We start from the raw sequence: 13480 nt of genomic DNA, 5'->3' as shown, positions 1-13480 counted from the left end.
GAACTCATGATTTTTTCCTATCAGATGCAAGGACTGCCTTTCAAACTGACAGTAAAATTTTCAAACCTCAACAAAGTTATGTTCGAAACATTCCAATAATTATTTTAATATAACTATGTACTTTTAATACTTAAGTGATTATTGTTTAAAGAGGTATTGTTTAAGAGGTATTGTTCAGGTATTTTTTTTTGGGGGGGGGGGCAATAATAATAAAATACTCCTCCTGTATATGTACACAAGGACGCAATTTTTTGCAGTTAAAATAATTGCAACACAATGAGGCAGCAACATCTGTATGGTGATTGCTCCATGTGGTATTTGGAGCATACAGGCGTTTGAGGTACCGACCTTACCGCTGGTAAGTTTTAAGTTGAGTTTCAAAATGTTGTAATGAGCGAATTTCAGGGCTCTGTTTTAAGTTCATTAATTTCGATTGATTAATTAAACTCTATTTGTAAGTGGTCATCGATCAACCAGATTATTCGTTGAGTTCGAAACATTTGAACAATATTATTTTAACATCACTACTTCTGATAAGTATTCAAAGGCCACATTCCTGAAACCCTTGAGCTTGAAAAGTTTTTTTTTTTTTTTTATTGCCTGTTTAATGATTTCAAAACTGTTAACCCCTTCCATGCTCGGCCACTTCCATTAACCTAAGTCAAGAATTAAAGGCACATAAATCATAATCGTATTTTCTGTCTTTTTAGAACTCATGATTTTTTCCTATCAGATGCAAGGACTGCCTTTCAAACTGACAGTAAAATTTTCAAACCCCAACAAAGTTGAATCAAAAGAACATTAAAAAATACGTAGGTAAGTACTTAGAGGAGAAGGTACAAATATGGACCCCCTCTAGCTTTTTGGCTTTAAAGGGTAGAAAAAATTATCAAAATGTTTTTTCGAATATACCATTCAAAAGGCCAAAGACTCTAGTATATTGTGTAAAAAAATTTATTTTTTTTGTTGAAAACTCACGGAGAAATTTGAAATTTAGAAAAGTGACATAAAATGGTACAAATATGGACTCGGGTACAAATATGGACCCCCCTCAAAAAATGAATAAAAAGTTCAGAAAATTGAACAAAAATTTATTTAAAGATGTTTTTCGATGCTTTGGACTTGTCTTCTTTATTAATAACACTTTTCTCGGTATTCTAAAAACCATTGAATCAAAATTAGATGAAAAAAAATTTAGGGGTCCATATTTATACCCATGCAAAAAATTGGCCAAGTTTATGAAAAATGAAAAAATCATGGTTCCATTTTGACACTTTGGACTTGTCTTCTTTGTTAATAACACTTTTCTTGATATTCTAAAAAATATTGAATCAGAATTAGGTAAAAAAATTTAGGGGTCCATATTTATACCCATGCAAAAAATCGGCTCATTTTATGAAAAAAGAAAAAAATTACTAAAATCAGTTGAAGTACAGACAAATATGAAAGTATATTTTGAAAGTACACATTGTAAGCTACTTACTTCGCTAATAATTTTTTTTCCAAACTTTATTTGAAGTTAATGAATTACCGAATGAAAAACTTGTAAAATTTTCCATTGTGAAGAAAATAATGCGCAAACAGAAACAATTGCTGATGAGAGACACCCAAGTTTGCATGGATCCGAAATAAGTACATGGATCATCAATACTACACTACTAGTATAATTTTTAGTACCCAGCATGACCGTAGCGCTAGTGGTTGTACACTAAACCATGGGGGGTCCATATTTGTACCTGGGTCCATAATTGTACCTTCTCCTCTACATAGACAACATTTCAGATGAAAAGGTAACTTTTTCGATTTCTGGTAAATTCAAACAAAAAGATGAAATTCTGCCATATTTGACCCTCCCCTCCCATTGATAGGAAACCGTCTGAAGCCTCCTGAAAATTTGAGAAAGTTAAAATCTCCGCAAAATCTGTACTGAATGACAATTGAGGTTGAAATGCTGAAATTTACTTTGAGGCTCAATAAATTTTAATATTACGAGTCGATTGCGGAGAAGGTTTCAAGGCGTTCTGGAGCCTCCAGCCAAATTTGAGAAATTTCATATTTTCAAAAACTTCTATAAAAACTGGCTGTTAAACCAACTGGCCCAATGATAGGACTGCCTACATTGGGGCAGTGATTTTTTCATTTTGTAAAAAATTGTTTGAGCTAAATTAATGGGTATAGTGTCGTTGAAAAATTCATGAGATGTAACTGGTTTTATGAAAAAAGTAGATGATTTTTCATTTTTTCAAAATTTTTTTGCAGTTTTCCAAATGTTTTCAATTTATTGGAATTTTTCATTTTTTCAAAAACTTGTTCAATTCCTTCAACTTGAGCATTTTTTTCAGAATTTACTGAATTTTTCCCATTTGAAATGACTAAACTAAAAGTTTGAAATTTTTAAATTTTTTAAATTTTTTAAAAATTTTTTTGGAATTATTATTTATTCATTTTTTATAATTAACTGCATTTTGTCAACTTGACATTATATTTCTGAATTGAAGGTTTCAGGCTCACTGGCTCAATGAGAAGACTGCCTATGTTGGGCAAGTGCTTTTTTTGAATTGTAAAAAATTGTTTGAGCTGGAATTATTTTTTTTCTATAATTTACTTCATTTTTTTCAACTTGACATTATGTTTATGAATTGAAGGTTGCAGGCTCAATGAGAGGAATGTATAAAATATTATTTAAAAGATTGGTTTCAACTGATTAATTGAGCTTTTTGAGCTTACAGTGCAATTTTTTGAACTTGATAAATTGTGTTCATTTTGTTTGAACTTTAAATAAAAATCTAACAACGAAACAATTGTCCGATGTGGGATTTGAACGACAGACTCCTAGCATGCAGATATTCAAAGTTTACACACCCAAACCATACAATTTGAAATTAGAAATTCCATTAACAGGTCGGGGATTAACAAAACTCTGAACAATTTCCTCTACCTTAGTGAGCAACTTTTAATTTTTTTTTCTCGCACTAAACCAATTACTCATCGAGCTCTTTCCATATATGTTTTTCATATTATTTGTGCTATCAGATCATTCATTAAGCTTTTTGTCATATTTTACTAATTTTTATAATTTTCAATTTTTGGGTACTTACTTATACCTACTTGTACTTGGATTTTTTCTAATTAAAATTTTGTTTCTAATTTTGTTTCTGAACTGAAGGGTGCAGACTCAATGAGAGAAATAGACAAAGCATTTTTTTAGAAATTGGATTGATCCGATAGAATGAGCCTTTTGAGCTTACAACATGAATTTTTTGAACTGTCAATAAACACGTGTTCATCCTATTTAAAATTTAAAGTAAAAATGAACAGCAAAAAAATTGTCCCATGTGGGATTTAAACAGCAGACCCCTGACATGTACCTATACAGTTTAAAATTTCACATTGTGATTTGTAAAAGATAATATAACTGTTTCAAACGTTCCCATTCTTCACAGTCACCCTCCCACCCTTCCAAACCAATTACCCTTAAAACACACAAAACCAGCCCACTTGTACACTCTCTTGTTCTTTCGTTTTCCCTGTATTAAAAATATTTAAAATAAATTAATCTTACGTTCATTTTCTTAGTAAATCCTTTGGACAGTTTGCCCGAGCTTAGTAATTTACACTTGTGAAGCTCTTTCCATGTAGCTAATGTACAAAAAATTTGTGCCCAGGCTGGTAGTCGAACCCAGGCCCTATGGATTACGAGTCCAGCATGCCTCCATCACACCACCGAGGCAACAAGATTAATCACCATTTTAGATGCATTACAGAATCTTACCAAGTACAGATAGGCAACCTGCGCACGTGACAAAGTTACTTTTAGTCCGGAGAGATAATTCGAAGAAGCAATCTTTTTTTTTTAAGACCCAGAAAAGGGAATCTTTAACCTGCTTGAGATGTAACACCAGAGTGGTCAAAGACACTCCTACTTATTGTGCGAAGCTGTCCTGGACACAATGATGCTTGAGACAGGCTCGGGTATGTCCTGATATTGGAGAAATGGCCCTGAGAACTGCCTAGCTGACTTGCTTGGGTAGGGAGACATGGACTGTGAACACAGGTCAGTGAAGTAAGTGGAGTGAAAGCAATACTGACTAATCAAGTAATCTGAAAGCAGCAGTATCAAATGGCACATAGTGCTTGTAGGTGTGTGTACTGTGAATGTCAAATGCCCAACTTGAACAGTCCTTGCCCAGTTGAGACTCAGTACCCATCTACCAAGCTTATCTTATCACCCATCCAGAAGCCAATAAGCAGTTACCACATGAAGTGGCAGCCTGCAGCAACCAAGAAGAAGTTCTCATTTTGTTTATGTTCATGTTTAATTATCTATGCTAAAGTTATTTTATATTATGTTTGTTTTAGTAGGTATATTTTAGTAATGAATAATGATGGGATATTATGGATTTGGCCAGTGTGATTGTGCACAAGCATACCAAATTTTAATTATTTACCTCTTTGATATGATGACATTATTGCCAACATTGATCCAGTGTGAGTATGACCTGCCTCTTCAGTGACAGCAGCACATTCTCCACTGCCTCTTAGATTCTAATTCTGTTTGTTTTTTTTAGGCACTCGGTCATATTATTATCATTATTATTATTGATTGTGTATTTACTACTTACCTAATACCTGTGTCAACTTCAGCTCAACACTTTATTGGGAGGGGGTTTATTTTATTATTTTTTTCTTGTTTTTTGCTTTTCGTTCCTTGTATTTTTTGTTTCATTTTTTTTTTTTTTTTTAATTTTTATATTCTCTCTTTTTTGTTGTATTTTGTTTTTTTTTGGTCATGGTTTTTGCATTGCTTTTCCTCTTTACTCGTGTATGTGAGATATTATTATTATTTTTTGTTTTTTGTTTTTCTTAATAACAATAGTAATCTGGTACTCAGCTCACCTACTGGCATAGGGGTGTCATTAAGCATACAATATGTAATTAATATTTTGTTTATTGCTCCAAAAATACATTTCATTCCATTTCAATTTTGAAAAATCTTCAAGAATTGAAGTGGTTCACAGCGCATTGAAATTCCTAATGGAAAAAGAGCATTCTAATCACGCCATCAATTCCAAACAAACTGGATTATTCCACTCAAGATTTATAAGCAAGTATGTTGGATACTAATGAAGACATAGTGGTATTCCAACTAGTAGAAAATTTTTGCATCAAACGAAGTACATATTTTCGTCTGTTAAAATTGCATTTTTTTTTTTTTTTTTTGCAATACATAATATTCAAAAACTGTCATTGGAATTTCTGTTCTGGGGCCCAAATACACCTTTGGAGCTCATTTTCTCTTGGGGCGTACTGAGCTACCGCCCTCTTGCCGCTTGTTAGCCTAAATCGGACAATGATTCTGTCACGTCCCCAGTATTTGAAAACGAATCTTTCAAAAATTCATGTTTTGACATTCTTGTACTTAGGTATTTTTTTTTCTATTATGAATTTTTTGAATCAAATTTCATTTGACAATAATTAAGTAAGCTGTAAAAACCATCCTCCAGCGGTGAAAAAAATAAAAAGGTTCAAAAAACTTAGTCCCATATAGGCAATATAGCATTTCAACCTTGAGTAAAATCAGCGTTGTGAAAACGTTATTTTATCGAAAACGAAAAACGAAAAAAAACGAAATTTTTGTAGTTAAAAGCAACATAACGTTAAACGAAAACGATTCGTTTTTTATAATGATATTTAACGTTAAACGAAATAAATTTTTCGTTTTTTTTCGTTTTCACTTTTTTTTTCATGTGGCTGCGCAGCAATGATAAATGTCGAAAAAAGGAACAAAAAGTAGGTTGGAATGAGACTTGAGAGCCATGAGAGGTAGATTTCACGGGGTATATGTGTAAAAAAAACTGGCCAGTATGATGAAATAATGCATTCTTTTTAATTCTAAAATGATGCAAAAAGGCACGTTCTATGTTCCACCTCGTCGCGCATCCCCAGTGCTAACTGGTTGCTGGTATATGTTTCCAATGAAAGCATATCATCATATACCTAGCTGCAATCTCCTGTCTGGTGGTGACTTCATCCCTTAGCTAATATTGCCTTAAGGGCCAATACAATTACAAATTTACAATAGAAAAGGAAGCGCGACTTCAACGGGTTCCCTGCCTTTGCCTCGGCCACAAAATAGCAACATTATTGTCCTCTGCGACACCCTCCCCTTTTCCTGTACCTACTTATCATAGTTTTTTCAAGTTGAAAAGTGTGAACATGTATTTGTCAGTAGGTACTATGGTACTAGTATTATAGGTATGCACTTATGCAGTGCTTTTTTTACTCTCATTGTCATTTTTCGTATAAGAAATCAAATGCTCTAATCCAAGTTGGTGAATATAAATTTTGAATCTTTGATTTTTTCATTTTTCTGCACTTTTTTTTGGCCAAAATTACCTAATGTTTAGATGATTGGAACTAGTGCATAAAAAAAATAACGAAAAAAACGTTATTAACGAAAAAAACGTTTTTTTAAATAACCAAACAAAACGTTATATAACGAAAACGTAATTTTTGCAAAATTGAAAACGAAAACGAAAAACGAAAACGAAATCATTTCGTTTTCACAACGCTGAGTAAAATAATTTAAATTATTTGGAACTCAAAAAAAAAGTTTAATTTTTTTTGAAAGTACCTATTTTCTTTTCAAAATTGAAAGATATCTGTTATTTCTGAATGTGATGCATAAAATATTTTAAAATGCTGTTTTGTAGATCTCAGCCTAAGAAAGTAGGAGCAAAAAGAAAGAGTATATGGACGCACTCAAAAGGAAAGTAGAATTACTTATAAGCAGCTTGTGTGCTGGATCAAGTTGGTTTCTCTGTTACCAGCCAATTCAAGACAAAATTATAAAGAAACTAATCAAAAACTGTTCCAAAAAAGTTAACGATTAGATATACAAGCACAATATCTGTGGGCTGAAAATGGTATCGGTGCTCCTTCAACTCCAATGGATAAACCACCCCTTAACCCAATAAAAATTCCAACCATGGAGAATTTTTTCCATTAGAATAACAAGGGCTAAAGGAGAAATCTGTGCACAGTGCACACACGTGTCTTGCTCCCCTGCTCAGGCTTAATACGTATTCTAGCTGTTCTCAACCTAAAAAGGTTATTTACAAGTTCTTGGATTTTTGAAAACTTGGACCTGTAGGCTTTCCCACATCAGTCACTCGTTGTTATACCGCTCAATACGGCCATACAACAAGCAAATCGTTCGCGAACAAAGTTAAATGTTTGACATGAATTAAAACTGTCAAGTTTCATCACGTTGTCTACATCTAATACAAAATATGATTTTTCAGTGATTCATTCCATAGCGAACGTTTTTTGAGTTCAGAGAAAAATCGTTCACGAACGAATTCCTTCACAATTTTATATTGATAGATAAGTAGAAGAATGATGACTACTAAACTGAAACTAGTACCTACCAAAAACAGAAACATCCAAAACAAAGGCCAAATCGTCCAACTCGAAATCTGGCAGGGAAAAAGAGGATGAAGAAGAAAACGAAGAAGAAAAAATGCTCTCTTCTAAGCAAATTATTTGTGAACGAATCTTTCGGATATAAATTTTATTTTCCTCATCATTTTTGAACGGATTGCTCGCAGGTTTTTAATGTAAGTAAGTATAATATGTCGCAACTTCCGAATCATTGGCCTCAATGGCTGGCCTTGATGTCCCATAAATACGTTTCTATTCTTTTTGTTGTTGAATTGCATGCAGACAATCGAAAAAATTGCATGCCTTTCATATAGATGCTATTACTTATTTCAATAGTTACGACCAGAGAACTTTCGTCATGCATAGTTCAATAACCCTGTTTGATTCTAAAGAAAGGCTTAACCAATGTGAAACCACGATAAAAAAAAAATCACGAGGTAAGTCATTTCTCACATTTCCTGTTGTTCTCTGCTCTCATTTTCCAGTTATTTCAATATTTTTTTTTAGCTGGATGATATTACCCCAAACTGCAGTTCTTTTAATCGTTTGGATGATGGTTATTTATTTAAATCTCTCTCTCTCTCTCTCTCTCTCTCTCTCTCTAGCTTTGTGATTGTGTATGTGTATAAACAATAGGTTCCTACACAGTCCTTCTTACCTCCTATAGGTACACTTATTCGCCATATATTTTATTTTATTTAATTACAAATTGAGTTGGGTAACTTTTTGGCCACTTGGTACTTTACTTTCCTACTCCATAGTTTTAAAAATTTGCTGAGGGCTCCAGTAACTTCTTAGTGATTACCGGAGGTACCACTATGACTTGAGTTTTTAAAAGTGTACCTACCTAATGGGAGTTGTTGTTTTTGTTTTTCTTTCTTACAGTGTGGTCATACCTAATGTACGACAGTTTCAGAGTCATAAAATATGCCTTAATCGTCTTAGCGATTCCTAATGTAATCCCTCTATAAGGTGGTACATGTTATTCATGTAACCTATGACCTGACATGATTTATGTATGCTGGAAGTATGAGAACATGGGAACTATTCCACCCTCCTTAAAAGTAGCGAGCTAGGTACCATTGTGGTGCTCACTGCGAGATCCCAACTTTACTTAGCATTGATATCTTGAGCTCGTCGGTACTAATGTCACCAAGAAGTGTATTTTCTCAAATGTATAGGCAGAAGACTGTTCTAACCTCTTCCCCTCTTTCCTCGCTTTTGCCCACAATTCTGTGGATAATTTGTGTACCGATATTTCGAAAGGGCCCATTCGGTCAGTGCCAAGAAGGGTGTAGATTTCATTTTTCAAAAATCAAAATAAACTTCCAGTGTTCTCCGGTGGATCCCAACAGTGTTTGAGTGTGAAGCTGTCCATGAAAGCTTCACGTTCGTGCGCCGTTTAGATCAATTGGAAAACTTTGGAAGATTGTACCGATTTTTGAAAAATAAAATCTACACCCTTCGGTACACATTTGTATTAAAATAATGTGTTTTTGACAAATTTAATCAATCGCGCTACATTGTGTTATTCTCTGATCCTGCCGGCCATCGGTTAATATTTAATAATACAACCTAAGCCTGTCGCCGCTCTTAGTATGAGTAGAGCACAGGAGAGGCAGAAGATGAGAACAGTGTGGGTAAGTGATGAAATGGCACATATCTACCTTGAGTCGAAAGATTCAAAGTTACTTAACTGCAATTTCATTGTAGTTAATTGATGAATACCTATCTGCGACATGTGTAAGATAAGCTCATGTTAAGGATAGGTATAAAATCTATGAAAACTATGAATATCATTTTGAACAACAGACTCCTGGCACGCAGATTCAAAGCTTACACACCCAAACCATACAATTTGAAATTTGAAATTCCATTAACAGGTCGGGGATTAACAAAACTCTGAACAATTTCCTCTAGCTTAGTGAGCAACTTTTCAACTTTTCTTCTCGCACTAAACCAATTACTCATAGAGCTCTTTCCATATAGATCATACATAGATAAACTATGCATTAAGGTAATGGATCAAGTTTTTTCAGCTTCAAGATGAAAATCACAAAAGGTTATCCCTCATCGTTGTTCCTCAGACCAAATGCTGTCATTATACTGAATTCTGTTTAGATTTTTCTAATGGAAGAACTCCTCAATTAATTAATTTTTTTTAAGTGTAAAAATGAGACTGTTGCTAATTTCAATTTTTTTGTTGTTCATATCGAGAGCGTTTGTATTTTTCTCAGCTGTATGAAGCATATTTCATAAAAAGGTAGCTCTGAAATGCAGATGGTAAGTGAAGAATTAGACTGTGGATACCTCCCACCCTCCACAGTATATAGGGGCTTATAGCTACGCATGCGCTCTGGCTATTTGCAGATTAATTCACCGGCTTGTGGGATCTTTTATGGATTTTAAATTAACTAAATACTCTACAGTAAACACTGTTCCGGATTCCAGGGCTGGAGCAGTTTCAGTGACTGGAACCTCTTGACACAAATTAGCCAACTACAACTACTGACCAAATCAACTCCTACCATATTCAACCAATCCGCTCTCAACCAGACTCCATCTTGAGTAACAACTTTTCAAACAAACTGCATGGAACACTCTTCTGAGATAGGTAGTTGCCGAATACAGCTGCAGATTGCAGGATAATGCCATTAACCACTCAGCCCCAAATACATCAACAACTGTTACTAACCAAAGATGACATGTAATTGGTGATACATGATGAGAATACTTGTATGAAAGAGTTGCAGTTGAAAACATTGTACATTATATCCACTGAGAATTTGTAAAGTAAGCAATTCTAGTTTCTTTTTTTTTTCAAGACTCAGAAAAGGGAATCTTCAACCTGCTTGAGATGTAACACTTGAGTGGTAAAAGACACTCTACACATTGTGTGAAGCTGTCCTAGACACAATGATGCTCAAGATAGGCTCACATGCAGGGTAAGCCACCTAAAGGTATCATATTCATTTTCTTAATTATTTGGCACCACTCATCCAGAGACCAAGAGGCAGTGACCAAATGAAGGGGTGGCCTGCAGGAACCCACTCATTTTATTTATGTTTATTTATGTTTATCTTTAATTGTCTACGCAGAAATTAGTTTATATTGTTATGTTTGTTATAACCATTGCAAATAACACAGGATGTGTTGCTATGGCAAGCCAGAAAAAAATCAAGGCTAAAACTTTGCATTGTGTAAGTTGGAATGTAGTTGATATGTCACATTACGAAATATTTTGGAATACCTACTTTTTTGTTAATTTTTTTTATCAATTTTCTAAATGTTTTCAATCTCTAGGAATTTTTTAATTTTTAGATATTGTTTTACTTATATTTTTTTCACATTTCAAATGAATGCGCAGCAATACTGGGCTAAGAAGAAAAACTTTGATCAATTTCCCCAAGCTTAGTAAGCAACTTTTCAATTTTTCCCCCACACTAGGCCATTAATCATCAAGCACTTTCCAATAGTTTAGACATCTCGTACCAATAAGCGATTCATTGTTCAAAGCCTATTATGGCCTGTCAAAAATTCCATCCGCCATTATTATATTAAAAAGTTAATCAATTTATAATATGTAATTATTATATGAATGCAATGTTTGCGCATTTAATACCCTAGACATACTTAAGATTTACATATAAGTAAGTATGTTGGATACTAATGAAGTAATGGTGGTATTCCAACTTGTGGAAAATTTTTGTATCAAACGAAGTACATAATATTAAAAGAATCACTAAGTATCCTGGAATAATTCGTCTGTTTCAGAAAATCATTTGGGGACAAAGAATTTCCCCTGAGTAAATCGTTCTCAAATAAGTCATTAAGGAAATTTTGTTAACATAGGTATCAATTTAATGTCTCAAACAACTAACGTAGCTGTGAAAAACGAAGTTGAAGAGAATCACGAAGAAGGTAAATGAGTAGAGCCTGGTGCTGCAAGCACACGTAGTACAAGTACTCCTAAATTTAAATCTGTTGAGAGGTCTGTGGCTACTGAAGAAGCACAGAACACTACAAAGGACTAGAACTTCCAATTTAAAATTGACATTTAAAATCCATTCATAAAGATCAAAATTGTTTTGTTTGGGAACAGGTCCTTTAGAAACAGCAAATTGAATAAAATTTGTGAGTTAGATATTCGGATCTTGAAAATACATGGTAAGGCATTATGTTTGTTGAAAATTTCAACTACTTTTATTCCATAATTTCAAGTTGAACATTTTCAAAGTTTGTCTCGCTAATAATAACATTTGAAAAGTTCAGTTCAAGTGCAACTTGGTATTGAAAGTCAATGCCCAACTCCACAGAGTGTGCAGATACCAACTTCTGCAAGTACTCAAATAGCACATCAAGCACAATCATGTGGTCTTTCAGCGTTCCATCAACCTCCAACTCCCAACATTGTAAGTTATGTTTACTTCCGGATATGTAAATTTTTTGTTCATGGCATGATCTCATGCATTTTCATTTTTGTTTTTAATTTTTTTTCCTCAAAGTATTCGTGCTATTTTTTTTATTTTTAATTTAATCGTGCGTTGTTCGAATTTTGTTTCTCACTCAATCAACCATTGAACATTTTAATCGCTCATTTGATTTATTTTATCGATCATTTAATCATTCATTGTTAGTTTAGTATTTGAAAATCGATCATTTATTTTGTAAGTTTTGTTCTGTTATTTTCAAGACGTTTTGTAACTTAATTGTTAGTTACCTACTTAGTATTAGTTTTTAACTGTTCCTTTTTTCAAGATGCGTCAAAACAAAGGAGGAATGTTGTGAGAAGAGTCGTTTTGAGCATCATTCTACTTTTTGTTCATTGTGAAAATTGTCAAACTCGGTTGTTCTATGTTGTAAAATAAGTATGATCGAGTATTTGTTGTTTAATGTTCATGGAAGACGTTTTCCTCTCCTTTATTATTAATTATAAGTTCGTTTTACGTATTATTATGACATTATTTTAATAATAAAATCGATAACATGTATGTGCGTTACGTTTATTATCGTTTCAACAATTTGTTCAATTGAAGAAAAGATCCACAAACGCCTCTACGCCCATCTCTCTCACAACAATCACACTAGCGCGCCACACCCACACCTATGCATAGTCCGAATTGGAAAAGTGCAGTTTTCTTTGGATACCTACATATAGCTGTTTGCCACTCCACTATAACTAACTCAGCCCAACAAATTTTTGCATTTATGGTACCTAGGTACTTATCTTAATTAATGCGGTTTCCAATTTATAGAAAAGAGCGAATTCATTAAATTATTTTCAACATTTTGTTATCTTGTCATGCACAGTACGAATGTAAGTACCCAGAAAACACCCGGCTGTGATACACAATGCAGTTGGTTAGGAGATGAGAATACCCCTCTGACAGGATTTCCGTGGAAGAGAGGAACAGATGTCATTACAATAGGAATTTTAATGTGGTCTGAAGTATTCTGATATGACTTCACCAACTGGAGAAGAAGTTAGTACCTACATAAGTAAGTTGATTAAAATATTTATGAACGTTGAATACTGTATAGTGTACTTATTATCAATTGAGAACGACTGAGTCAACAATGAATCAAATCCATGAAAGAGGATGAGGTGAAATTTCAGATACATATAATAATAAATGATCCGGTCACGAATGAATCAAATTACCTACCAATAAATTGAACCAAATTAAAATATTATACATTAAGACTACTTACTCAGGTAGGTAAGTTGTTTTCTTTATACTTATACATGTATACCTGGGCCAAAGCCAAGGACAAAATTGAAATGAAATGAATCATGAAAAAATTGAAAATTAACCCACCCAATATTGTTCAGATCAAGACCCTGAGAGAAACGATCAGATACGCTAGATACCGGCTAATATATGTAGATGGACATATACGCTATCTCCCGTAAAGGAGCGCGACTACGACGACGACGACATGAAGGTGTGAGAAATTGGCCCTGGTTACAGCTCCTTTCAACCAGACCTCTGCAACATGGAAAGGCACCAGTGGCCAGCAAGCTAATTTCATCTTC

General features: G+C 33.8%; 1 long non-coding RNA gene across 1 annotated transcript; it reads right to left on the bottom strand.

Moving 5' to 3' along the window:
- Positions 1-2578: 2578 nt before the first annotated feature.
- On the bottom strand, positions 2579-13111 carry LOC135843997 (uncharacterized). Its single transcript, XR_010558426.1, has 2 exons — positions 6571-13111; positions 2579-5566 (listed from the first exon to the last, which is right to left on the bottom strand). It is a non-coding gene; the product is annotated as an uncharacterized LOC135843997 (long non-coding RNA).
- Between the last annotated feature and the right edge of the window lie 369 nt (positions 13112-13480).

This window comes from Planococcus citri, chromosome 4 (genome assembly GCF_950023065.1).
Source record: "Planococcus citri chromosome 4, ihPlaCitr1.1, whole genome shotgun sequence".
In the NCBI taxonomy this organism is placed as follows: Eukaryota; Metazoa; Arthropoda; class Insecta; order Hemiptera; family Pseudococcidae; genus Planococcus; species Planococcus citri.
Note: the sequence above shows the minus strand (reverse complement) of the source record. Positions and strands in the feature narration are given on the sequence as shown.